Source organism: Falco rusticolus, chromosome 2, assembly GCF_015220075.1.
Source record: "Falco rusticolus isolate bFalRus1 chromosome 2, bFalRus1.pri, whole genome shotgun sequence".
In the NCBI taxonomy this organism is placed as follows: domain Eukaryota; kingdom Metazoa; phylum Chordata; class Aves; order Falconiformes; family Falconidae; genus Falco; species Falco rusticolus.
In genome coordinates this window covers 70,379,529-70,406,547 of record NC_051188.1, presented here as the reverse complement: position 1 = coordinate 70,406,547, position 27,019 = coordinate 70,379,529, and the positions used below count along the sequence as shown (strand labels likewise).

Genomic DNA, 27,019 nt, shown 5'->3' with positions numbered 1-27,019 from the left:
ACAACAGAGTTTTGCTCCACCCACTCCATGACCTACAACATCCCCTTTACCATGCCCCTTGGCAAGGCAAAAGAAAGCAAGTGGTGCCAGAATTCAATATGGACCTTTGTCTCCCACTGAAATTACCTCCCCACCAAAACCTCACTTGGCAGATCCAGTCTATCAGCTCCACAAAGAGGTTGTATTTCACCCTCCACGTCTACTCCTTAATTCTAGGTTCCCCTCACAAGCTGGTTCAATGTCCCACTGACCAAAATCTTGATTACCAAGGACAAGAATATAAGGTTACCCTGAAGTCTTCTCATCACTCTATGAAGCTCTCCTGAAGATTCTGAGCAAGTGGGTGACCTCAGCGAGAACAGGGAAAAGCCTTCCACAAGAAAATGAAAGAAAATACCACAATATACAATGAATACATTTGTGCAGCATGGAAATCCCCAAATGCAACCTTTCAGTGACATTTAGATAGAAGGCCATTTCAGCAGCAGAAAGTAGCCTGTTTTCTCTTTGCTTTCTTACCCAGCCTCTCCCACTTATGTACAGACAAATCTGTAAATCACAAACTTTCTTCTTGACTCTTTCCTGCTATGAACTTCAACAAACTCAATTGATCTAGAAACCTGATTTTATTTCTTTAATATATCTGAGTACTTTTAATAGAAAACTGCAATTCAGGCCACTTACTTTTTTGTGCAAATTAAGACTGTCTATATTTGCAGCTGAAACACAATTAGCATTCTTAACGTAATAAGATACTGGTTTAATTTCACTTGTCATTACAACACTCTTATTTCTTCAGCACTCCTTCTACGAGTACAAAAATATCCACACCTGCAGGTGGAAGCGAGCATTACTAACATACGTGTTTGCTAACTAGAAAGGAAAAAGCACAGCTCTGTTTCACTTTGCAGAACAGCTTTTATCAAGCTGTGCACAGCACAATGCCATGGAAAATGATGAGTCTTGCTACAGAGCAGTTTGAAGTCCAACTCCCCCAGCCTCTTCTGTTGTTTTACCAACAGAAACTGAAACAGCTTACAAATGGTCTTTACCCTAAATTAATCTTTAGCCTCTCCACAAGAAATGTGCTGGGAACATCATGGTGAAGTTTCCTGTGCATGGAATGACTTCTCTCCTCATGACCCAGGGTTCTTACGCTACCTATACAGACATGGAAAAGCCCATGAGAACAGGGGACATATTTTCTGTTGAGGAGTTTGGACTGGAAACACATTCCTGAATTTGATGGTCCTTTGGACACCCTCCTAAAGCTCACCTCTTCACAAGCAGTCTTTCATCATAACCATGACACTCACAATGCAGAAACAGCATTGCTCTAACTGGAAAAAAGCAAAGAGCTTAACCCCCTCTCAGCTCCTCCTGCTGCAGGAAAAGGTGTGGGGGGGGGAACAAAGGCAGAACAAAGCAAAAGAAACCCCAACGGTTTATGACCTGAAATGGAGATGAACCAGACACACCTTAACATTTGCTGAAGATTTTATATTGCTTTTGATTACAGACGGATGGCAGGAAAACACCTCCAACATACAGGCAATGAGAGAGGACCATGGAAGACACGGAGGGATAAAAGCACTGAAACTAGATTTATAATCAGAAGTTTTGGTCAAGCTCTGATTACAACAGTCTAAGGAATTATCTGATTTATCTGCCTATAATACTTATCTAGTTCAGAAAGTAATGTCATACCAATTAAAGCTAGTGTATTCTGGTCAAAACAACCCAGGAATCACAGGCTACTGTTAGCACTGTCCTCTATGTGTTTGATGGGATCTCACATTTTGCTCTGAAACCACTGAGCTTCACCTGTGCAACAGGACTGCGCACCAGGGTCACAGTTTAAACATTTACTTTCCTGACACTACATTTTCCCACATGGAAAGAACGCTCTGTTAGGTCACAGGCACACCGGAAAAATCTCCCAAGCACTCTCTATTTTTACATGGCATTGCTCTGACTTTCTGTGATACCTACACTCACTGTTTAAAACGTTTATATAAATTAAAAATATATAGCAGCAACCAAGGATAAACCTTGGTTTACGATTTTAGGAAAAAAAGGATGAATCCTTTCTCTAACATAAGTGTTTTCAACAAGACATAACTAATTGATTCAAGAAATGAAACAAGTGTCAAGTATTTAGAAAATTTAAAATAAATGTTAGTGTGGGAGTAATATTCCATAAAGGTTATTACCAGGATTTAGGCAGCATAGCAAAACTGGAGTCTTTTGCTACTAATACAAATCTGCTGATGCATATTTCTCCATCAGTGTTTGTTTTGTACCCCTGAACTGTTCTGTGTGTGTACTTCTGATCCATATATCTTTTTTTCTTACACAGTGCATGCCTAGACTATGCCTAATGGCCATGACACTGGATGTCTCTTCAAATGAATCAACTCCTTTTAGGTTCCAGATATCAGATTCCTTTGTGCTGCTTTCATTTCTCCTTCCTGGAAAACAAAATGATTTGTTTGTTTACCTTAATATTTCTAAATCAATGTTGTTAATTTAGAAGCTTGTTATGGGCCAAGATGCTGACTACAAGGCTCTTTCCTGGATTCCTTTTTAGAGTCAAGTAAACAAGTGGTGGGATGCTGGCATTTGGAAGCATAAGCATTCAACTCCACACAGGCCAACAGTCTATGCTGCCCACCACTGCTCCCATTTCAATGCTTTGGTGGAACAGCTGTCCCAGTGACAGCACCCTTTTTTCATGCCAGTCCTACCCTGTGGGTTAACAGTAATATCACCCTGTAAGATATAATGGCGTGGGGGTGGTGGGGGTGGCGCATGTGTGTGCTGCTTCAGGGTCTTGCCGGTTTCTGAAAATGTTTTCCCTGATAATCTCTTTAGACAGCATGCAGATCCCAGTTTGCTGGCCCTGTCAAAGACTTCAAAGTCACCCAGAAAACCCTGTCCAGATTCCTAGGATCTCAGCCAAAGACCCCCCAAAGTTTGTTTTGCTTTCTTGCCCAAGTTGTGAGAAGAAACACACAGAGTTCTCCATCAACCAGATAATGGCAGATGTGAGCTGAGATGACAGCCAAAAGGGAGTAGGGCCGGTAGGTTTGAGGAAGGATGGACTTCTGAGCTGCTTCTCAAGAAGCAGGACTCAGGGATAAATGGAGCAAAAGATATTGCTCATCACCTGTTAGCCATTAGCTATGCTTCAAGACAGACACTGAAAGAAGAAATAAACCCATTTCTGAGTGGCCCTTGAACAAGATGCAGCCTTTATATACTCAAAAACGTTTATACATTCAAAAATGATTCAGGAGTCCAAGCACTGGGAAGAAGCAAGGAGACTCAGGGATGACTATTACCCTGTGTTTGCATTGCCCAATGCAGTAGGGGCACTCTGGGGCAGTGGATGCATGTGTGCTATCCCAGTTCCTCCCTATGCCCCAGACCTCCCTCCCACATGCACGCACACACACACACACACATCCTCCCTGCCCTTCACAACATGGGTTACAGCAGCTGTATTCTGATCAAGGCCAACAAGAAGGGGAAGTGGGACATGAAGTGACAGGGTCTGAGAGACACTAATTTGTCCAAGCTTTTCTGCTATAGGCAAGGAACAGCTGCAGACACCTGTATTTCAGAAAAGGAAGTCACAATTTCATTTCCCAACAAAGCCAGAAAACATTAAAAAGTAATTTTTCAGAGGTCTCAGAGTATCACCATCTGCCCATTGCAGGTCACAAGGAAGGACACTACTAACACTCTTCAGAAAAAACAGGTTAAGATGGTAACTTCAGAGAAACCCACATTTCTACATATTCAACAACAGCCTGATCTCAGTGACTGTATTGATGAGAATTATCAGCAGGAGACAGTACACCTAGAATTCAGTTCAGAAAAAAGAAACAGGAAGGTGCAAGCATAGCCCAATGAAACAGTTCAGAGTAAGCTATAACTGTACCAGAACATAATTAACTCTGCTGACCAACATATTTGCTTATGTGTTTTAAGACAGAATAAATTGCACCTGGATTGTAAAAGAAAGTACACTTTACCACATTTGTAAAGAGCAAAATCCACGTCAAGTATAAACTGAACTGTTGCTAACAAGACCTGACAATATAATTTACTAAATGGATTCTTGACTTGAAGCAAAGCTACTGAAACACAACCATGTGGGAAAGATTACATGTGCTGACAGACACGGGTCATTTTAAAACACACTGGAAAAATATTTGGAATATACAGGAACTTGCCATATTTGCTGAATTTAAAAGGCCTAAATCAGTAGCACAAAACTGGAATAAATAAAGAATGCAATCTACAAAAAAAGCAGATCATAAGCATAAAATAAGCAAACATATGAATACCCATGGACAAATAAAAATGTTTTTTAGAAGGTTCACGTCTCCTCGCTCCAACATATTACAGGTAAAAGTGGTCTGTTCAGACAGAGAGGGTAGCAAGTACTTCTGTGGCTGCAGTATGCATTGTGCAACACATTGTGCAACATATTCTGCTATAACAACATTCTTTTCTTTCTCCCTCATCTACTAAGAGACCAAACAAAATAAACAGTTCAGATCAAAATTCAGAGAAAAATTAAGACTCCTATAGGGTACAGCCATGGATTTCTGAGGTTCAGGGCTTTTAAAAACAATTTTCAAATAACTGTAACCCCAGTCTACTGGTTTGTTTTCAGCAACTAGCACTGATTAATCTTTAGAACTGATGTAGTTTAGCGGGCATCAAAAGTTTATTTAAAAAAATAACAGCTGCAGTGGAGATGGTAGCAACAATCACGAAAAGATATCAATGCTATGCAAGGACAAAGAGCATATATTAGTGCTGAGTTCCTTGCAGCACTTGGTGCTCGAAAATACAAGCTTAAATGTCAGAGCTTTGTCAATTGTCCAAGCACCAACATGCCTTATAAAACTGGTGTGTTACTACAAGCCAAGTGACATCTCACCTTTTTTAAAAGCAAATTTTGCATGAATACAGACAAGCCTGAAAAATATAAAAGATGCATCCCAGATTACCTTCCTCTCTTAAAGTTCATGACTAACTCACTCTCATGACTGATACATTTTACTCTCAATTTTTGCATGCTGAAGGCAAGCAACAGTGACGCCAACTTCTCCTGCTAATTCCTGGTGCCTCCCACCACACCTCATCAGAAATTCATAAGCATGCTGCCTACCTCAGCAGTCAAACCTCCAAGGCAAGGCAGCAGAGATTATATTTCTGCCCATGGCTACTGGTCTTGCTCTTCTGGCCCAGATGAGAAGAGGTACCTGCATTTCAGCCACACAAGTTTGTAGTCCAACCATCTCATCAAAGCCACTTTCTGCAACAGGTTAAACTAAGACACCAAACTGCATCTCAGTGTGGGCACATGTTCCTACACCTGGTGTCTCTGTGTCTCTGCATCACTGCTGGAGAGGCAGTACCTTCTGGGAAAAAGGGCAGGACCAAAAGCTGAATATAATGACTGGGTCAGAGCAAAAGGTTAATCAAGCCTGGAGGATCTGAGAGTAGGCAGCACTAGGGACAAAGAAAAACAGTATAAAGAGCAGTACTGGTATTTCGTGAGGCATCTCCAGGTTTGCACTCCCTGATTCAGTTGACAAGCACCCTGGGACCTTTCTGAGCTGGACATCGCACCAGACCTCTGTACCTAACGGCGGGTGCTAACAGGACATACTGTGTTACCACAGTTCATCGTTGGCCCTTGCAGCACTCTTACCCTGTAGCCCTTTAATACCACGTTGCCATCACTAGTGACTGGCCATAAAGCCTTGCAGGGCAGCTTGCAAACCCTGAGAACTTGGGCTTTTCAGGCTTGCTCTGTCTGAACTTTTCTTGACCTGCTTGGAACTTTGTTTTAGCCTGCAATTAAAGTTGGTTTAGTTGTAACAACCATTTTTCCAACCACCCAGATGTCTAGGGCTAATTTGTTTTTACTTCTGTTTATCTTTGCATGGTAACATCATCATTTTACAGCTCTTAACAAAATTACGTAGGGTAGAAAAATACAGGACTAGTATGGTAGCAGAGGCCTTGAGAAGTGGAGACACACGATGGACAGGAGTAAAAGCATGGGATAAAAGGAGATAGAATTGACACTTGAAGACACTGTAGCTAGACAGCTCACCCATGGTCACTTCAAGGACTGCATATCTGAGGCTGGACAAAACTGGTTTTAGGGATAAAAAACAGAAAAAAGGAATAGCTATCTAACATGTACATAAGGTACCACATGTAGTAAATTCGGATGTAACATGGAGCTGCAGACCAATGAAGAAAGAGCAAGTTTAGAAGCTTGTTAGCAAACATAAAAATAACCCCAAGTGGATCCTAGAGTGAAGCAGCAGCAACTATCAACATGAACACCATACTCCTCCTGTCAGCATCTGAAGTCCTTTAGGTGCTGACAACTGCCTAAACACCCCCACATCCCCACCACAAGAATGAAACCACTTTAGGACCCAGAGGAGCAGAAGGATGAGCATTATAGCAGGATAAAGACATAGACACTCCATGTGTTCAATGATTTTAACTGTGTTGTTATTTGTTGAGACTTTCCCCTATACAGAAGCATCCTTTCTTTTCCTGTAATTACTAGATCTGCACAAGTAATGATTCCTGGATTAGACTGTAAAGACTTTAATTATAATAACAACAGCTTCTTGCCTTTAGATATAAGGTGTGTTTCATCTTTGCATATAAAAAAGGTTTTGAGTATAAGGGCACAGACATGGAATTTAGTGCCATTCTTCACCATTTACCGGAACCAGCAGATCCTGTTGTCATGCAGTGTTTTAGGACAGAAATTTTTAAACAGTTGGGAGCACTAATTTTGCTGTTTCCAGCTTTTTCAGGCCATGCAGACCTCATCTCTAACTTAATTTAGAGAGTTTTTATAGACTAAAGATGCAAGAATGAGAGCTAGACATAACATTGCTAGGCCAGTTTGTGATCACGGGGGTAACATCTATGGTCCAAGCACAATCTATTTGCTTCCACTGAAAACATAAAATGATCACCTGCCCACAGTGATACCACTGTAAATCACAGACATCAGTGTAATCCATCTTTGTCAAATAATTATTTTAAAACAGTAAATATCGTAAACCTAAACTTTTTACCTGTTTGAAGTGAAACAAGCTAGAACTATGACAAAATTAAATGGGATATTATTAAACTCTTATATCAACATCTTTTAAACTTTTCTGATTTGAAAACTCCCTGAAAATTTTCCAGTGAAGAACCATTTGGTACAAGTTAATTTAAAGCTACTGATCGTAGGCTTGCTTTGCTCAGTCACTTCCCACCAACTTATTTGCATAGTTCACGGACAATTTAAAACCACCAACTTAAACATTATACGAACCAAACAGCTATGATTGTCAAGACTAATTTCATTTTTCATTTTACATTGTTTCCATCTGCTCAGAACTACACAAATTATTCACCTAACATTCTCAACTTTTCCATGTTTGGTCTCAATTTAGAAGTAAATTTGTATTTGGAAAGTGTGAGCAAAAGCCCTTCTGGGCATTTTCCAGTTCTGAAAAGGGAAAGTCTATTAATAACTCCTTTATCCAATTAAAAACAACAACAAAAAAAAGTAATCTTTTTCAACAAAGAAAATAAAAACAAACTGAAACTGAAAGCCACAGGGCAAATACTTCTTTATGAGGTATACACTTACGAGAAAACCCAAACAAGCAACCTGCTCATCCAAATAAAAGTGAGTTAAAGAAAAATCAGTCTCTGGCATTACCTAGGGGAATGAAACCAGGGCCCACTGGCTGAAATGCAGGAGACTAGCACTTGATCCAAACCCTTCAGACCTTTCAATACTGAAGCAGCAACAGCATCAAATCCCTGTGAAAATTCAGGCTAATAGAGGATGATGCAGGAACAGTGGTACCAGTGTGCGCTCAACAAGCACTTTGTTAACTCTTCCATTCTGAATAGCTCTGTGGCTAAGTATCTGAGGGATGGCTCTGTGGTAATACGGACTCAGATTTTAAAGAGAACTCCATGTGCAATGAACTACCAAATCACATCTTGATCTTGGCTACGAAATTATCTAAGTGCTAGACAACCTCAGGTACACAGCCACAGTTCACCATAAAGAATGTGAAAGCCACAAAAATACTGTTCTCTACAATTCTGTTGTACTACCAGTTTTTATATGACCTAAGGCCCACAAGTAGCTTAGCTAATTCAAATGATTGGTACTGTAACTCCCATCTTGCAAATGGATGAGTGTTTTCAGAGATCCAGAGGGTGTGAGAAGTATAGTTTGGAGATTACACCAGGCTGGGCAGGAGTGTTGATCTGCTGGAGGGCAGGCAGGCTCTGCAGAGGGATCTGGACAGGCTGGATCGATGGGTCGAGGCCAACTGTGTGAAGTTCAACATGGCCAAGTGCCGGGTCCTGCCCTTGGGTCACAGCAGCCCCACGCAGCGCTACAGGCTTGGGGAAGGGGGGCTGGGAAGTGCCTGGTGGGAAAGGGCCTGGGGGTGCTGGTCAGCAGCCGGCTGGACATGAGCCAGCAGTGTGCCCAGGTGGCCAACAAGGCCAACAGCGTCCTGGCATCTATCTGAAACGGTGTGGCCAGCAGGGCTAGGGCTACCCCCCTGTACTGGGCACTGCTGAGGCCACGTCTCAAACACTGGGTTCAGGTTTGGGCCCCTCACTGCAAGGGGGACGTGGAGGTGCTGGAGCGTGTCCAGAGAAGGGCAACGGAGCTGGTGAAGGGTCTGGAGCACATGTCCTGCAAGGAGCAGCTGAGGGAACTGGGGGTGTTTAGCCTGGAGCAAAGGAGGCTCAGGGGGACCTTATCGCTCCCTACAGCTGCCTGAGAGGAGGCTGTGGGCAGGTGGGGGTCGGTCTCTTCTCCCAGGTAACAAGTGACAGGACAAGAGGAAACAGCCTCAAGTTGTGCCAGGGGAGGCTTAGATCGGATATTAGGAAAAACTTCTTCACTGAAAGGGTGGTCAAGCACTGGAACAGGCTGCCCAGGGAGGTGGTGGAATCACCCTCATTGGAGATGTTTAAAAACCCCATAGATGTGGTGCTTAGGGACACAGTTTAGCGGCAGATGCGGCAGTGTTAGCTTCACAGTTGGACTTGATGCTCTTAAAAGACCTTTTCCAACCTAAATGATTCTATGATTCGATAGAAGTTTGACTCTACAGTAAGGTAGAACATGCAAAAGTTAATATATTTAATAACATTTTCATTTTTTAAATGTGACAGCTACACAAATGGACAGTTTTGCCTGCAGTTAAACTGGCATAAAAGCAAATGTCATGAAATTGCAGCTATATCTGCCTTTTTAAACTGTAGATAAAATACATTGCCTGGGAGAATACAACAGTGGCATCCAACTAACTAGTGTTAAAATGTATTCTATTTTCCGTCCCAGTGAAAATCCCCAGGTCAGTCCTGCATAAGTGAGAACAGAGTGTGCAAACACTTGTCCAAATGGATTTTCCTAATGTGATCTGTCATATTGTAAAAGGACTCTTTAATCTGACAAGATTACAAATCAGACTGCAGGAATCAAGTGAAAAATATACCTCGAATTTCCCCTCAGTTCTGGGAAAGCCATGACCATGTGGTAATTGCTATGTCTGTTTTTCAGGCACCTTTACAACCACAATCTTTTCAGCTGTCATGTTCAGATTTTCCTGTTTGCTAATATGGAAACTGACCTCAGGACAGAAGATATCTTACTCCTTTTGTGCTATATGAATTCAAAGCCAAAACATTAAGATACAATATGCCAGTGCCTTCTCTGTAGTGATGAATGCAGCTGGACGTAGAAGGGATCTTTCCTATTCTGTGAGGCTCCTATTGAGTGTATTGATTTTGTCTAATCTAATGAAAGATGTTTTGTAACAGATGCCAAGTACTTATTGGTACTTATTGGTGCTCCTGAGGAAGGGGAAAAAGGACAGTTTTTAAACAAGACCCAGAAAAGCAGTTCCAGATGACTGGAGTTGTGCTGGGAAAGTTACAAGCTGCTTGAGGACTTGAAGAAAAATCATGAGAAATTTGTTGTCTGTGCTTGCCTCTTCCCTTCACTGCATAGCAACATATCCAAGCTCTTAATTACAGACAATCTGCAGTACCACCAAGTCACTTGAGACCATACATTCCCAATGTTCTGGGAGTCTGTTTTCTCCATGGGGATCCACAACCACTGCTCCCTGAGTTACTTTTGCTCCTAGCAGTGCCTTCTTGAAAAATCAGTCCTCAGGAACACTTTCTTTTGATTTTATCTCCTTCCGTATCAAATACTATCCAAAAGCACTGCTCTCCCAACTATCCTTCTCAAAGAAATAAAAGACTCTGTGGCAGGGTCATCTGACTTTATAGCTATTGCTTGATCCATCAGAGCAAATGGGTTAACACATACAACTCATTGTTTGAGGATAAAATGCACGAACAGGCACCGTGCAAAACAAAGTTGATGTGTCATACTTATGAATCCAAAACAGAAAAGGCTTTTTCTTCCTGTTATAGTATATGGATGTCAAAGCTGATTCACAGAAATATCACAGAAATAAACCAGAAAAATAAAGTTTGTAATTCAGAAATGAAATGCTACCTTTCAAGCTATTACTTGTGCTACATATGTCTGAAATGTTTACAAAAGGCAATTTTTCAAAGTTTCTCTTCAAAGCTATTTAAGTATGCTGTTAAACAACTCACCCTTGAACTAGCAAAGAATTCATCTGTTTGAGAGTGCATCAGTTGACCTAGAATATTTTGTATTATCTCCTACTTTATTGTTCAAAAGATTTTAAATGTGCCTAAACTCTATTTTCTCTTTTTACCTAGTTCTTGTTTCTATACCTATGAACTATAAAGCAATAAAACAAAAGCAGGTAACAAAAGATAATATTTTGTTCACTAACAATGGAAACATCAAAATCACTTATACTGATATATAACTGTAATTCTATGCTAATCTTAAACCTTCATAGACGGCATGTGAAAATACAGCTCTTTTGCTAAAATATTTAAAAAAAAAAATCACAAAAAAAAATCAGAACCAAACTAAACTATTTATATATATACATAACTAGAAAACAAGAAATTCCTCTCCCAGTAACAGTGGATAGAAGGACAACATTAAAAATTGGCTTTTGCTGCAGAACATGTTACTGAGCCAAACAGAATGAAGTTTGATTGTTTACCATCTTTTCTGTATTCCTATTAGCAACAGATTAGTACCATGATACTCCAGTAAGTAATTTGACAAGCTTTCAACTTGGTTTTTACCAGTCTTCTTTCCTAATGCTGTTACTTTATTTCTGTAAGGACAGTGTTATTCTTTTTCCTTTCTTAAAGGTTATTAATCTTCATAGTAGAATCATACAGTTCCTGTATTAACCTGGGCTCACACATTAAAAGAAACAGAATTCAGGGAATTCCAGTTATTAAGGAATAAAGGTATTGAGAAGTATTTCAGTTTTTCTGTGGCAGTTTACCTAGTGAAAGTTTCCCCTCTCTTTAGACTGAAGACAAGATCTTTACCCCACATCTTAGAGCACAATGAAGACCTTTAAAAAAGGAAAATCAACAAAAGGTAGTTCACATTGGCTCCTTTCCCTTCCAGCATCCACAAAAATCATAGCTGGTGCCTTAGTTCACACCGGTTTTGCCTCTGAAGTCAGGCCTTGTTCATCTAGTGCTAACAATCTTCACTGAAGATGAAGGTACCTGTCTGTATTAACAGGCATGTTTATTAAATGGAGCCTGGGTCAATTTACAGGATGGGATTAACAAACACAAAGAGCGCCAGCTGAAGGACAAGAAAAACACCTCAATGTGGAGATCTCCACGTTTCTGGAACGAAAATTCCAACTGAAGCAGTGGAAATCCAACTATCCAAGATGCTTCCAGAACACTATACCAAACCTGTAGGTTTATGCAGCTGGAGTTTCCTCCACACAACTGTTTTTCTCCACACCTCCACTTTGAATATTTGAGAATATTTGGCAGTTGCCTGGGACAGCTCCAAAAATCACCTTATCACAGATCACAGCAGATTTGCCTGAAGGGAAGTCACCAACATGAACGTGCACAACCTCAGTGAAAACGCCTCCTTTCAGAAAAAACAGATCAATGTTCAAATCTCCCACTAAAACCAGCTTGGTGTTAACAGCCGAGCAGCACTTTTTAATTCCTTTTCTATGTTTGCTCACATTAACATGGGCAAAAAGTCAACAATAAAGTACAATTTCAGACAGCTTATTTTTTAAATGCTTTCAAGGAGAGTGAGCTCTCACAAGGGCCTGAGCCACAACACATCTTTTAGACTCTCTCATCTTTGTGTTCTAGACATTTTGGGGGTTAAAGTCTAGCAGGAGCTGCACTAAGTTTTGGGGTTTTTTAATATGGAAATTACAGAACAATCTTGAACATAAATATTCCCAAACGGATATATTTTTGTTTCAAAAGCAAAATTAGCATAAACACATTTCAAGAAGAAATTAATATTATCCCTGTCACGCTTGCCTTACAAACTCCCAAAATACCTTGACGCATTTTATTTTTTGTTTTTATAGGCTACAAGATATCCAAACAGAAAACATATTATTAAAATTACCATGACAGAAAGATCCAAAGCAGCTGGAACCTCCCTTGTCCTGCATGCAGTTCAGCAGAGATACAGTCCACACAGACTCTATTTAATTGTACAAAAATATTTCATTTTTTATTAGTGTGTACAAATCTGCATGAACAATCCACAAGGTCAGTGTTTACCTTGACTAAACACCATGCTATGAAAAGGTCAAGAAAAGCGTAGAGTCTTTGGATGGGATTCATTTTGCTAAACTGTACTGAAGTTAAGCAAAACAGGCAACTAGTTAGAACCGAGTAGAGAGACTGGAACCTTCAAAAGGTAATTCTTTCTTTTAAACAGCTGTCTTAAGAGACTATGAAACAGGACTAGATTTGCATTCCAGCATCTCATGTTTAATGATGATCTACAACAGTTCTTGGGCAGACCAGGGAAATATTCTAAACCTGACAATACTCTTGTTTGCCATAGAATCATTTAGGTTGGAAAAGACCTTTAAGATCATAGAGTCCAAACTGATCGTGTCAGAGATGCATACCATGTTTCATTTGCACTTATTTAATCCACTCCCTTCCTCCCCTCATCCCTCCCTCCCTCCCCCAACAGAGGAACTGTCATGGGAAAGAAAGGTTAGCTAGAAATTCCTCTATTTCTTTTTCTTCCTCAACAGGAGTGTGAGATGCCTTTTTCCTGAAACTTAGGAGGTACAAGTCCCTCAGACCTGATTCTTTTTTCTCCTCCAGAAATCACTTCAAGTGATGTTCTCCCAGTTTTTCTGGGCATCTCTGTAAGTGACAGCCATGCAGGCCTGAGATGCTCCAAGTGTTGTCTCTCAGGAAGAGGCGTAGACAGATTTTAAAATTAAAACTCCAGTTTACTAACCAGGAAAACGTGACTTGGAGCTAAATAAAACCTACAATACAGAAAAAAAAGTTAAAACCTAAACTGGGACAGAATCTCAATCTAAAGGAATAGATAATGACTCTTATAAACAATAAACCTGATAAAGCACTCACTCACACATTTTCACTCTTAGCTTCTCAGTTCTCCCTTCTTGCCATCCATTCTCTGGGACTGTCATTCAAAGCACTGTGTTTCCAACAGAACATCCCCCTTCCAAACTATTGACAATGCAGTCCATAAACAGTGTTTTTTCTTTACTGTGGCAATTTTCCAAGTAAGAACTGTGAGATCATCCCACAATTGTTTTTACCACAGAACAATAACAACTTAGTACACCTATGAAATAATTAATTAGGAAAAAGGGGGGTGGGGGGAGGCGGGGGAAGAGAAGTCGTACTATTCTCTTTTGATACTCTTCTAAGCACTTAAAAACCTCAGAAACACAGGCTAAGTACTTACTAACAAACAAATAACTATAGAACTAAACATAGCGTTGCCAGAAGTACGTTAAAAAAGTTTCTTGCTGTGGCATTTTCCTCCTGTTATTTTATGGATAATTCTGTTAAAGAACAACCTGATCAATGTCTTAATAGCTGATAAAGCCACTTAGAGCAACTAAGGATTTGCGACACAGGAAGAAAGCACATTACTTACCCTTGCTCAGAGAACTCAGCTCCTTTTTGAACCTGGTGTTGGACAAACCAGCATCTAGGCTGATTTGAAGAATCAGTCAGCAATATGCAGGTGAGCAGAGGTTATCTTTATTCGGCAGCGCTGGGTGCATGGGGGATCGCTCCACCAAAGTCAGGCACCCCGAGGGGACTTTTCAGCCCCCCCCTTTATACAAGCTACTTATATCTATTCATTAGTTTTCCAAGAAATCATTTACATATTAATTACAATTCTGAGAATTCATTCACATATCTCATTCCTGCGCAATGTCCTTGAAGAGTTGTCGCTGTGCAGACTCTATTCCTTACCGGCCACGTTTAAATTCTTTGTCTTCGCCACGTTGCATGTACAACAGGAATCTAAGACAAAATGTCCCTTTTAAAGATAACCAACCCAAGGACTTAGCAGTCTGTACATCCGTCATGGAGCAATAAAGGTCCTTGGACATTTCCCGACTTCTAACTAAACACAGGTGCGTCATCCTTTAGACAAGTGGTACAGCATTCACTATTCAAGGCAAAGGGCAGTTCTTCACTACAGCTACAAGTGTAAGCATTTGTCAAACTAAGGAGATATCTGGGGCAAGGGCTGTCACTGACTGTAAGTACTGCACCCGTCATTTGTCACTACAGGCTCATCAGGGATCTTCAACCACAATTTTCAGTTCAGAGTAAGCTTTTCTCGCAGTGGTCAAGAGTTTGCTGTCCAGCAGTCTTCTTTCTAAACGTTATCTTTGTCATACACTAAACACGCCTATGTCCAAACCTACAAATTCCATTGATGTCTGATTTACCACACAGCTTTTCCAGTACAGTGCAGGGAAATTGCAGGGCAATACAGTAGATAGCAAGTATCACACTGTATAGCAGTGATCAAAAAGCACAAGCTGCTGAACAGCCTAAGCCCAAAGAATCCAAGCAATTGCCCTTCATAAATCTTCAAACTCCTCCTTAAATGTACATCAGGCATTCTCCTACTGGCTACTGCCATATATTATGGGATTATCACTATGCATTTCAATGTTGGCTATAAATATTTTATCCATATGCTACATACACACACAAACTACAGTCACTAAGATGTGCCTTATATAAAGTTCACATCACCTCTAAACCATGTCTGGACTCTTCTGTTTCTGCATCATAACCTTCCTACAACACCACTGTTACACACAGATTTTATTAGTCCTCTGATGGACTACAGACATCGGGCTTGTTAGCTCTCACCTAGGTGATGTCCACCACACTCCAAAGCTCCCCAAAGCTGCAGCAACTACACTTCCCATTTTGCTAGCCTTCCTGACATACCCAACACAGCTGTCTGACTCCTCTTCTAATATCATTCCTTTGATCACCCTTGCGGCTTTCCTCTGCATCTGTTACATACTGAGCTGAAGTTTCTTGGGTATGGCAAGAAGTGTTACACACTTATTCCAGGTCAGGTCCCAGCCCCGATGCATCCAGCTCAGGTGCCTTCCCTGGAAATACCTCTCCTGACACTTCCCTGGATCCCATCCATCATTTTCATAGTGGTCTCAAATTGACAGACTAGAGACAAACTTGAACCCACTCACCTTCACAGAGGCCTTTCTCCTTCAGAGTTTTCCCATTGCTGAACTCACTCTTCACGGGAAAAGCTGGGATATTACTTCCTAAGTTGAGACCACAGCACCATCCAACTTCAGGCATCCAGCACAGATGCCAGAGTCAGGTGCCTAGCTAGCTCTTAACAGTCAAGGCAGAAAGCAGGCGTTGGGTGCCTAATTAACAATCTGTCTCTTTCCACTGATTATGTAAGAGCTTACACTGCTAATTTCAACACCAAGGTTAAACTCAGTAAATGAATTCCTGCTAGTGTGTGGCCTGACACTTTACTGTGTTGAATTCAATCCCTTCAGTATTACCTACTTGTACAAATAATTGTAAAGTCATTCTTTCTAAAACTGTCTACTGGAAACTAATATCCTCCTCCCAACAGCAAGTTTCAACAGCCCACTTTCAACATGACAACACAATCAACTCAAAAAATACCCAACAAAAAGCCTCAAGAACACTAAACAAGTCAACTCCCAAAGAATAATTCATCGCATATATCTAGCTCCTGCTGCCTCCCCTTGTGCTAGTTCTTTGCGTGAGTTTACAGTTCTTACACTAACACAATCTTCCTTCACCTTGAGCAATGATTTTGATGCAGCACCGTGTTAAATGGTTCAGTAGAATCCACCGAGACCAGATCTAGCACATTTTTTCTTTTTCTAGAAAACCTACTTTCTTATTAAAAAAAGATACTAGGTCAGTCTCACATGACCTATCTTAGCAAAATAGATCATGTTTCATCCTCCTTCCACTCAATTACTGCATCTTTATTTATTCATTCCTTAAAAAAAATTTCTAAGCTTATTAAGGTCAAATTAATGAGCCTGAAGTTGCCTTTTCACATTTTCAGTTTCCTTAGAGATACATATAACACTCAATAGTATCAAGTAAAAAAAAATTCTCTAAAAAAAATCTTAGTAATGGATCTATATTTTAATTATACATAAAAAAGGTACCTTTAAGGAATTTCCAATCTGAGAATTCCCAATACAGAAAAACATAGAAAGTCACTCTGACAGCCAGAAAGTCCAATTGCTTTTCAAATACAAGAGATGCAGAAACTGGATGCTTCTTCTGAGACTACAAAAAGCTATGTGAAATGATGCGTAAAATATCCAAGAATTGCTGAAAGTTCCTGAGACCCCAAAATCACCAGACATACAGAAAGATATAGCTAGGGTGCTTGTTTAACTTGATATGAGAAATTCCAGTGCAAATCTGAGATGCTTCTGGGATCTCTGTTACACAAGTCTCTTGAAGAGCTGCACAGTACCTTATTCCCACCATTCAGTACAATTTCTTATATTCACAAACTATTGAATACATTCACATAGACTTCCCAGTTCGTTGGGTCACTTAAGCATGCTACATCTGGAAAAGTTTTTGTGCTGAAGCATGATTTTCTTGATAAAATTTCAAGGCTTTTTAAAAGAATAAATATGCTACCCAGTTCAAGAAACCTCTTTTATATGATCCAAGAACTTTTTCCTTTTTTTTCCTTTTCTCGTTGTTTTAGCACTTTTGTATCTCTATCAGCTTGCTATACACATGCAAAAACTTTGCAAAAAATACCTTAAAAGCACATGAAACACTCCCTTAGTCTGCAATTTTAAGGTCTTTTGTTTGACCCAAATCAGCATTCCTATGCCTTGAGCTGAAAGCAATCATCTTATTAAAAGGTGATATTTGTGTTATTGCCTCCTTCAGACAAATTGGGCCTGAATTTTAAGACACCTACCTATTAATTCATTCTTCAAACAGTGTAAGTGTGATTTCTGCATGCTGGTGCTTTAGAAGTCAGTTTGTACCTGTCTGTTCATGTCACACAGCGTTCAAAACAGCCAGTGAAGATTCCTTCTGAATATCATGGCTACAAACTTCTGCTGGGCCTCTGCCTAAATTCACACTTATGGGGCAGCACATATGTAACTATAAGCTTCAGTCCTACCGAAATGAGCAGAAAAGTTGGGATTTCTCCTGATGTAGACTTTAAGGCTGGCTGGACTTCCTGGGAGACCTCAGATCACTGACAACTGCTCCTGACTTCACCAAGGGCTGCAGGTGCGCAGTGTCCGCAAAGGACTTTTATTGAGATGTCTGAGTTTAGATTAAAGATACGTACTTGAAAATTTGACCCCAGGTATTTAATGCCCATCTGCCCAGCCCTCCCAGAAGTTATGAAAAATCATGCACTAAAGCTAAAAATAACTAGGAGCTTTTTTCTGCTATTTATTCTGCAGAGACTAGCATGGTAGCAATACCCTAGTCTGAGGCATACTGCCACTGCAGATTATTGTCTGTTACTACAGTGCTTCAAGCTATTGTATTCCACCTAGCCTTGGGGACAATACAGAGAGCTGTCAAGTGTTTGTACTGCACAGTCCAGACCTCCTGATGTATGGAGGTCTGGACTTAAGGACCTGCATGGTCACTTCCTATCTTACCTTCCTAGCTATATGGAAAAGAACACTAGAAGTAGGAAATGATCCATATACAAAGTTTCCAAGAATGAAAGTAGCACGGTAGGCAGCTGATTTTGAGGGTTCGTTTAGATGGTTCGGACTAAATGTTAATCCTCCCAGTGTGTTTTAGTGTAACAATTTTCCCTGAAATCTTCATAATGATTCTGTGTAGTTCACCTAATGCTGAGAATATTAACAAGTAGGTACTGGGAATTTTGTAATTTAAACGCTAACAGCTCTGTAATTAAAATGCAAACACAGGAGTAAAATTAAGATATTATGTAACTGAAGGTAAGCTTGGACAGGGTAACATTCCAAACACTTTAAATGCCTTGATGTCAGAGTGGCACTTAATTCCAGAAAACCCTTAATTTATTTTTGTGCTTGCACAAAGTAATAACCCACAGAACACTGTAGTCTCCAGACACTAAAAATGTCTTAAATTCTGCTGCAACCTTCTCCCTGACTCTGTGCCCTCCACAGCCGTTCTTATTAGCTATGTATCATCACATCCTCTTACCCTTCTTTCTGTCACTCTCCCTGTATTAAGGCTCTACTCAATCTCATTATGCCGTCATTGAAGATGTTATTCAAACTCAGTCCTTCATCGCTGTCTTCACTGCTAAAGTCATGGTTAACTCTGCAGACGAGTATCAGCAGAGTCAGAAAAACACTTAATGGAATATAGATCATTATCGGAAGGCCAAGTGCCTCACATTATGCAACAACTGCACATGTAGTTACTGCAATTACACACATCAATCTGGCATGGTGCATGCAACTGCTCTAGCGCTAACAAGAGGATGATGAACATGAGGATCACTGACCATTTAACACAGCCATGCCCTCACACATAGCCTGCTCTGTATTTTAACATACTTTGCAAACTGTCAAGTGGGGAAGGAACAAACTAGTGAATGCTGGGTTTTGTTAAAAAACAAACTGTAAAAGCAGATAGTAAACTTGCAGTAAAAGCTAACAACAACAATCATAAAGCAGCTTGCTGTACTAATAAGTCACTCATGCAGTTTGTCTTTTCATCATCTATACCAGTATGTGCTTTAGCAGGGCACATTTCCTAGAGATGTCACCCAGAGAACTCACTGACGGGAAAGCAGGGACTGCTACTTAAAACGGATGCCACTGAAAATAAACTCCGTTTTATACACACACATTAAAGAGCCTCAATCAAAAAAGCTATGTGGAGCTTTACATATGCAAAATTAAATTTTTACTCTTAATGAAGAAGCCACTAAATCCAAATCAGTTGAAAGAAAACATGCACTATAATACCAAGCAAGCAGCCAAACAGAAGTGGGTGGCATTCTCTATTCTTTCTTTACCATTATCTCTCCAGACCAAATCTAAGAAAAAGCTTCAGGTGAGCAGTGGGATCTGTCTATATGGAGTTGACAGCACAGCCAGGGCCACATTTGAGAAACACTTAATTAGGATGATATGCTGTCCCTGTAGGGGAGCCCCAAATGCTGGTTTTTTCCTCTATTGTTATGGATTTCTTTGAAAGTGTGGAGACAGACCCAACAGGGAAGAAGACGTAGCTGTCTTGGTGAGGAATGACAATTCTTTTTTAATTTCTTCAGCCAGAAGCAGCACTGAACTGGATGGAGATTCAGGATTGCCCCAGGCGTATCTTTTTCCAATACAGACAATGATTAATAGAAGAAAGAAAGATGATATGAATGACTAGTATTACCGCAATTCCTTTTAAGTCACAGTAAAGCTAGTTACAGGGTCTGGCAACACTAATTTGCTGCTGGCAACTTCAACTCAGCCTTCTTGGGATCAAGAAAGATCTGTAAGCGCATGCCTGATTCCCAAGTTATTCTTCACTGAACAGTTCAAGGTAGTGAAAGGCAAAAATTACACATAAGCCCCTGGAGCATCCTGTTGTGCACTGTACTCCATTCTGTCCCAGTTAAATAACTCAGTCCATGGTACTGACCGCTCGCTTTAATTACAGATGTAGGCACAATCACGGCAGTACACCTATCTAGACTTTTCAGTAATTGATCCTCAGTCTGCATTAAGACACGTATCTGATACAAGAAAAGCAATAGCACAAGAGAAAGTGTATTTGCTGACTCTGCTTGATCTTACAAATGAGCTTATTCTCCCTTAGTAGGGCTTGGGGAAAAATACCTGAGAAGTCACTACTGTTCACCACTGACTACTCCACCATTCATTCTTTGCTGAACCCTGTAAAAGGGCAGAGGGCACCACATCAGAGGTGAGGAGACTGAGGGTTCCTCCTCAATTTCTGCACACGATTACCCATGTGACCAAGAGCATCACATGTGACCACGAGCATCACGGTTCACCTCCCACTGCCTCCTGTTCCCAGACCAGCAAAACTTCCTGCCTCTGTCTCACTTGGCTGGTGTCTGCTTCATAGTGCCTTGCCGTAAAGGCCATATCCCACACATCACTAGCATGCGTGCCACAACTTCTCTTATTTTCTGAAATCGCAGAAGCCAGGTGCAGCTCGTCAGCCTGACATAAAGCCCACCAACAGCTGCTCTGCCCCACAGGAAGCAAGGCGAGTCCTGTGACTGAACTTTGCTTGGAAACAAGCAGGCAAGAGTCATCTCAGAAGGGTCTTCTGCTAACAGCAACCCCACCAGGACTCACATTCACCTCTCAGGGCCTAAGCAAGGTAACCATCATCCTCTGCCCCTGCCACATCACAGGACATAAAAGTAGCTTGTTCACTGTGGAGAAGTAAATACTTGGCAAATGTTTGTGAAGTGCCTAGCAGGTTTTAGTCCCCATCCTGAAGGATAGTCCTCTACGCTACAGCAATATTCAATGACAGCAAAGGCAGATCTGCCTTCTTCCATCTCTGTTGACCCAAGAAGTTCAAGGAGGAAAAATAAAGAACTACCATTTTGTTCTTACAGCGGAAACAGGTGACAAATACTGGCCTTTTAGCACAGGCTATACTTCAAATCTCACAAATTTCCAGAAACACGTCCACATCACTTGTTCAAAGATGAGCAAATCATACTGTCACTAGCTAATGATCTACCTGAGCTTCTGTGGACAGCGCACACAACGATAACAGAAAACCTCTGATCAATACAATGTATTACACAGTACAAAACATAGGGTAAGCATGCCGCTGATACCAGAATGCAGGATCTCATCAGTACTTCATTATTTCTGAGGCTGAAGTTCCTTTTGCTTTGTCTGCCTCTAACATTTCATCTTTGAACCTTTGCATTCAGTGTCTGCAGATCATCACACATTATAGCAACAATCACTCAAGTTATATTACCTTACTCCATCTTCCACAGCTGAAATTCGGCATGCGCATCCAGTTCTTCTTTAATAAAGTCTGAAAGACACAAAAAGGACAAACCATTTCTGACTAAATGGATCTACATAAACAGGCTAGTAGTATAAGAAATTTTTTTTTGGCAAAAAGTAATAAATACAGGAATAATTTAAAAAAAATCACTAAAAACTTGTAAAAAATGCAGTGTTATTAACGTTTTGTAATATAGCTCCTTTACCATTTGAAACAGAATATGGACTGTGGATCAGTTCTGAGCAAACAGAACGTAAGAATAAAGCTGAAAGAAATTTTAGAATCAGGTACCATTACTGTAACATTTTACACTTAGGGACTGTGATGTATATCTCCCACTATATTAATGAAAATACAATGCATTTAACTAAAATGACTTTTCTATTAAGTCTGTAAAAGACTCAATGCAGTTATGATATAAGAAGCTCAATAAAGTAGCTACTTCATGTCACCAGCAACAACTGAGCTCTCCCAGCGCAGCTTCTCAACTCAGCTACCTTGTCCCATCTGCTCATTGCAGCCACAGTCAGTGCTGGGGTCACCACACGGCACTGCAATTCCTTCCCCATCCACGAAAAAGAAATACTGGCAACTGAACCCAACCTCCCAAGCGATTTTTACTTCCTGCAGGCCCAGACTGAATTCAGATGCCACTGGCAAGGATTCAAGAGTCTCATTTCTTGCTGCCAACACCCACAGCTTGTGTCACCACTGTGACAAGGAACATACTGTCCTTGGCCACACCAACATCACTCACCACACCTAAGCAACAGGCATCTTAATGGGGTGTCTTCCCTTCGAGAAGTAAAATAAGACATTTTCTAGCACATTTTATCCCATATATCAATCAGTCCAGAACCCTTACCCAAGTTCATTGTCAAACAGATAGACAATCCACACAGCAGGAAAGTAAGGCAGCTAGACACGAAGCTTAACTTTAACTTGAGAAAGCCACAGCCTTCCTAGGCTCCCTCTGTAGCCAGCCGAATCCAACATCTACACCACTTAATCCACCAGCTACCGGGGTCAGCCTCTGAGAGGGGCCCTGTGGTGCAGGGGAGGCTCCCTGTCACACTGCACACCGCTGCTTCTGTTTTGCCTAACACAGCTGCCACAGAGTTTAACATCTGGCCCATGGTCTCTTCTCAGCTCCCATGATGATCTTAAGACACAATCATTATTTTGTGAGGGCACTGTTCTGAATTTTGAGGTTTATGGTTTCCGAAATGATGCAACAGCTGTGTTGTAACTCAACAGCACAGTGCTTTATAGCAGTAAACTAGGAAGAGGTGCCTTGCACCCTGGCATGAAGGCAGCCGGGGTGCTGGGTAGTGCATAACCTGCCAGGATGGAGAGCAAAGTGAGGTGCAAACACAAATGTGGCACAGCGCTGGCCATATGGGGGAGCAGCCCATGGGGTGAATTGTTTCTACCAACTCACTCCAGAAAGAAACCCGGAAGTAAAGTAACACACATATAAAAAAAGCAGTGGATCAGGATGAGAGAGCAAACTGGAGAGCAAAGCACAGATGAATCTGATGGGAAACGGGCTGGGTTACAGCAAAGTCCAAGACAGCAGCCAGCTGAATACTCCAGCTCACCTTCTCAGCCTTTTACCTTGAAGGCAGGAAAGAAGCAGGATTCCTCTAATGTGGTCCTACTGAAATTACTATCTCTTGCTATAGCCCAGACATGACCATCTCAGGTATATCTTTTAATTCTTCTCTTTTTTCCTACTGACATGAAAATCCTGTCAGAATGAAAGAGAATTTATGTGAATCCATATAGGCTAGCTGCACAATGGACCCTCTGCAGCATCACAGCATCTTGCAGGCTGAGGCATCACAGATGAGCAGAAGCCAAACACAGCAAAGCAACACCACGATGTTCAACACACTCTGCTGAATGATTATTCCTCTGCACATCTCTTTCCAAGAGGGAACCCATTCCTCAGCAAGAGGTAGTGGAATCTGACTTTACAGAATAATTAAGACTGGAAAGGATAGTCCAGCTTTCTGCTCCAAGCAGGGTCACCTCTCAGCTCAGAAAAGGTTGCTCAGGGCTTTGTCCGGTTGGGTCTTAAAAACATCCAAGGACAGAAACTGTTGAGCCTCTCTTGGCACTGCTGGACTACCTGTTGTTACAGGTGCCACTGGAACTAGTAGCACTAGTTATTTCAGGTTTCCAAAAGCATTACAGAAGGAAAACAGTAATTTATAAGCAACTGCTTACTGCACAACTGATGCACTACACAAACTCATGTTTCAGTTTCACACCTTCACCTCTCTATTTACACTCAAATTACAGAACAAAGACATTAACTGTGTACCTTGGAGTTAGCAAATAACTATAGATTAAATTAAGGCCAAAACAAAAGCTTTTCAGCTAGTATGCTCTCCAGGACAACAAGTACGATTTTTAACCTAAAATAGCAGCCATTTTGCTACAACAGCGCATGTTAGAAATCTTTGACCATGGTACCACAGAACTGTGGGAAGACAACAGGTTCCTATGTGAAGATGACACTTCTCTAGTAAAATATATAGATGGGACAAATATATAAATATATACTGTAGGAACCAGAACACTAAAACTTTAATTCACAGAAAAATATACTGATCAGCTATAAGAAAAACACTCCTTACAACATTAATTTCAGGGAAGATTCATACATACAGCAAACGGTGTTCAGATTTGTGATGCAGTAATTAAGATGCAACTCATCAGTTTACAGTGCTGTGTGTAAATATGAGGAAAATCAGAACTACCAAAGAAGAACCAGAAGTGAAATAAAACAAAAAAGATTAAGTTAAAAAGACAAAATGACACACTACAGACTAACAAAAACCACCTCTGCTAAAAATTGGAAGTTTATCAGTTGAGAAAAACCAAGAAGAAGGAAGACTTCTATGTCAGACAAAGCAGCCGCAAACCAGGCAGATCCTGCATTAATGTGTACCAGCCAGTATGCTCGTCACCACAAAAAGCAGCAATGAGACTGAGTCAGGAACACTGGCTACAACAAGCTAAGCGCTGCCCACCTCAGTCTGTAACACACGTAGAGAAAGGCTTACAAGGACAACAGAGTCAGCCTCCCCAGGGTAGACCAAAAAATTGTTAAGCTCGGCAAAGTGGAGGCTGAGATGAGTTACAATTTGCTGTCCAGAAATACGTGACACCAGAGGTGAAAAAAGCATTAAGATATATCGGATGTTAACAAAATAATTAACCTAATGGGAGTAACAGCAACCAACAAAGGTAGCTTAGCCAAGGAACAATTTGGTTTCCATATAAAAGGAAAATTATGCCACTGTTAAGACTAGACTCCACAGTGCAGGAAACTCCATCCAGTCCTATGCATCTGTGCACTCATCAGCAAAGTAGCTAAAATTTCTTAGAAAATTCTATCGCTTCACAGAAAGGGCCTATAAGGCGGCTCAAGTTTTCTTCTCTTTTTGTTGTCCACGGTGAAGGCAGAACATACTTGAGGTTCACTTCTACGACTGCCAGTTCAGATGAGAAGTTTCAAAGCATTTTACCTACCCTGCCTTTTAGAGGGTTCTTCAATGAGGACAGAGAATCTGACGTTATGTGGAGCTCTTTTCAGGGTTAAATGCCATATGCAATAGTTTTTGGCAAAAAAATCAGCATTTTACTTTGGCAAATTCAGTGCAGGCACACAAAGTTCCAATTTGATGTCCTTTATAATTTCAACTGTATTTATTTAGTACAGCTATTTTTTCCTTTTTCCATTCTAAAAGCAGGGCACATACTGTGAAAGCTCCTAGACACTGTGAAAGCTACTCACAAAGCAAGTCACAGCCAGCCACAGTTACCAGATCAAGGGCTGATACAATGGACCTGCGACATTACAAACCCTGTAATATACTGTACCACCATTCACCTTCAGGACATTTAATACAAATATTTAAATCTGGTCAGCCATTATTCGTTTCTCTTAAAATGAAGAAATGAAAATGGCACAGATGATAAAGGAATCTAAAAATCCTATTTACAACACTATGACAAAAAAATGACTAGTTCTATGGCCACAGGCAAATCCTTTCATCTCTGTGAGTTAAGCTCACACATCTGTAAAATACAGATGAGGCAACCTAGTAACAACACAGAGTTTCTCTGCTGGCAAGTTATAGTTGTGCCTTGCTTACTACCATCCGGAAGTCACATCCATATTGCAGAGTAACACTGGAAATCACATATTCTAGAGCGATGTGTTTTAAAATCATGCCGTCAGTGAGACTTTTCAAAAAATCTTGCAACTTCTGCAGACAAGTCCTACCTACCCATCTCCCAGAAAGTTCTGACCTCGTGCAGGTGCCTTCCTACCCTGCATTCCATTTTAAAGGTGAATTTAGTTCTTCAACTATATTTCTAGATATATCTGCCTGTAAGTTCTCCTCTTTGACACAATCACATTTTTTAACTGCACTCCAGTTCCGTTGTGCTTTGATAACCGATCTTAAACAACTAAAGTGCTAGCTTTAGCCATAGCAACTAAATTCAACGGCATTAGTACATGCCCAGGTAGTAAGCCCCGAGAGTCCAATGTCCATCCAATATGAAAGATCCTAACTGGGCACCAATGTAAGCTGCTCTTTTTCACCCTACACTGTACAGTTTTTAAATTACACTGCCCTGTAATTAGCAGGGCCTCAGGGCAGAGCGTGGTAATGCACTACTGCAGACCACACCAAAGCACCAGATTCCGGGCATGTTCTACCTCTGGCCTTCTGCATTAAGAATTGATGATTATAGAAAAAAAGATTCTTCAAAGACTGCAGCATGGTTTTGCATAATTAAAACCATAGAGAAATTGTTTTGCAGTTGACTGATGGTGGCAGTTAAAGCCTAAGTGGTTGCTGCCAGATTTTAAAAGCCATTCAGATCCCTGACTATAAGGAAATGATATATATAGTGAGATATTTTTTTTTCTCCCTAACCCCTTGTACTTGCAACCAGGGTTACCTCACGAACTGAGGAGAACACCAGTTCTCAATTAAATCTGCTGCACCATTATTCCTAAATACCGCAGAAAGTAAAACACGTGACACTATTCCCTGTGGAGAAACCTCGAAGTATGATACAAAACAGACACAGGAACGACAGGGAGTATACGTGCTCCTATTGAAACCCCCTCACTCGCTTGTCCACCCTCCCTTCTTTCCTCTTTCTCACTCGCTGGACAGCAGCCAAATCACTCCAGGGAGAAACAAATGACCGACCCTTTTCCTTTGCAATTAAACATGGTGTCAACATCCCTGAAGGGTACCTGCAACCCCTAACACCAGGTATGATTTTGTCCATTAGTTAAACAGAGGAGAAAAACAGAGCTACTTTGCCCAAAGGCTAGCTTTGATAGCTTTTATCCAGGTACAGTCCAACAGACATGCTATTCCCACGGGAGATGAGCCAATCTGAACTGCTGCCTCCCATTGCT

The 27,019-nt window shown here is 40.8% G+C and overlaps 1 protein-coding gene across 19 annotated transcripts in view; it reads right to left on the bottom strand.

The window, feature by feature from the left end:
* INPP4A (inositol polyphosphate-4-phosphatase type I A) overlaps positions 1-27,019 on the bottom strand; it is a 131,102-nt gene that overhangs the window by 57,312 nt on the left and 46,771 nt on the right. For all 19 annotated transcript variants that reach the window (XM_037376050.1, XM_037376048.1, XM_037376052.1 and 16 more), the window contains one exon: positions 21,529-21,588. The gene's annotated coding sequence lies outside the window, so the exon portion shown is untranslated. The remainder of the gene's footprint in view (positions 1-21,528; positions 21,589-27,019) is intronic.